This window comes from Pyrus communis, chromosome 7 (genome assembly GCF_041283825.1).
Source record: "Pyrus communis isolate YQ-2024b chromosome 7, ASM4128382v1, whole genome shotgun sequence".
Taxonomy (NCBI): Eukaryota; Viridiplantae; Streptophyta; class Magnoliopsida; order Rosales; family Rosaceae; genus Pyrus; species Pyrus communis.
In genome coordinates this window covers 24,732,557-24,734,622 of record NC_142571.1, presented here as the reverse complement: position 1 = coordinate 24,734,622, position 2,066 = coordinate 24,732,557, and the positions used below count along the sequence as shown (strand labels likewise).

General features: G+C 41.7%; 1 pseudogene across 1 annotated transcript; it reads left to right on the top strand.

The window, feature by feature from the left end:
- On the top strand, positions 1–1,862 carry LOC137717887 (uncharacterized; annotated as a pseudogene). The gene is made up of 2 exons (XR_015964556.1): positions 1–1,246; positions 1,558–1,862. The product of XR_015964556.1 is annotated as an uncharacterized LOC137717887 (transcript).
- Positions 1,863–2,066: the final 204 nt, after the last annotated feature.

Sequence of the window (2,066 nt, the reverse complement as noted above, 5' to 3'; positions counted from 1 at the left end):
AAAATTCAATATGGTATCAGAGCCAAGTCGGTCAGGGATCGTTCTTGGTAGAGCATTGGTTGTAAAGTCTCTTGAAATTTCGAGTATGCTCTGTGGTTGCAGTTTTGACTGATCTTCCACATCAGAAACGATTTCTTGAGATTATTGCTGGTGCAATCTTCCACGAGGTCAACCATTCTAGGCATGGCCTCTCATTCAAAATGGGAAAGTCCCAACCACCCGCTCTATCTCCACCACTCGGATCAACCTGGTGCAATCCTCGTACCATAACCATTGGTGGAAGACAACTACAACACATGGGTTCAATCCATGAGTATGGCCTTAACGGTCAAGAACAAACTTGGTTTTGTTGATGGGACGATCAACAAACCAAGTGAGGATAATTTTGAGGAGCTGCAGCAATGGAATCGCTGCAACAACTTGGTCAAGACATGGCTACTAGGCTCCATGTCAAAGGAGATTTCAGGGAGTGTCATCAACTACAAGGATGCTCGACAAATGTGGACCGATCTGCAAGAGAGGTTCTCACATGTGAATATAGTTCAGTTGTTCCATGTTGAGAACGAGATTCATGATTGCGTCCAAAGCAATATGAGTGTAAGTTCTTACTTCACTAAACTTAAAAGTTTATGGGATGAACGTGATACTTTGTGTTCCATTCCAGCATGCAGTTGTGGAACAAAGAATGAGATGAACTCATATGTTGAAACTCAGAAAACCATGAAGTTCCTTATGGGACTGAACGAATCGTATGCTACGGTTCGAAGCAATACTCTTCTTCTCGAACCACTGCCTACGGTGAACAAGGCATATGCATTGGTCCTTCGACATGAACCCCAGGCAGAGGTTTCCAATGGAAAAAGCACACAACTAGAAACTGCTATCTTTGCAGTGAAGAATCTGTCGCGAGAACCTACACCTGAAGACAAGGAGATGCGATGTGGAAAGTGCAATAAAACCAATCACATCACCAAAAATTGTCGTGCACATCTCAAGTGCACTTTTTGCGGATGGAAAGGCCACACCTTCGATTTCTGTCGAAAACGGAAAGCAGCCACAGAGACCGAATCCAATCGTCTCTTTTCTTCAAAGGGCAATCAAGTTTCACAAAGTAACAAGCAAGAGACAGTGCCTAATTTCCCGTTCTCTCAGGAGGACTGCAAGCAAATCCTTCAGATGTTGAACAAGAACAAATCATCATTTGCCAATCAAGTCAGTAATCCTCCTAGTCATGAAGAACTTTCAGGTAAAGCCTTCTCTTTTCCATGTAAAGGAACCAGAAGTATTTGGATCCTGGACAGTGGTGCCACGGATCACATAGTTTGCAGTCCTAGTCTCCTTACACACTCACGAGCTGTTGAAAATCATACAGTTGAACTGCCAGATGGTTCCGTTGCCAAAGTCACTCACATTGGACAAGTTGTTTTCTCTCATAATCTTATCCTTGAAAATGTCCTATGTGTGCCGTTCTTTAGGTTGAATTTAATATCTATCAGTAGACTAACCTATGATTCCTTATATGTCACCATTTTCTTCACCCAATTTTGTGTCATTCAGGACCTTCGCTCGGGGAAGATGATCGGGACAGGAACTGAAAGGGATGGACTTTACTACCTCAACCCATCAAAGAAAGGAACATGCAACAATATTCAAACCGTCTCACCAAAGCTTTGGCACCAACGCCTAGGACACCCATCTCATAAAGCCACTTCGTTATTACCTTTATTTAACAATAGGGCTTGTGATTTGGAAAAATGTTTAATTTGCCCATTGGCCAAACAAACAAGATCACCCTTTCCTTTGAGCTCTATTTCTACCAAATCATGTTTTGAATTATTGCATATTGATATTTGGGGTGGTTATCAAGTTGCTTCTATTTCAGGTGCCAAGTATTTCCTTACCATCGTAGATGACTACACTAGAAGCACTTGGGTTTATTTGATGAAACATAAATCTGACACAAAAGACATTTTAGTCGGATTCATTCAAATGATTGAGACTCAATTCAATACCAGAGTTCAAATCATACGAAGTGACAATGGCCCTGAGTTTAAGCTTGAGCAATT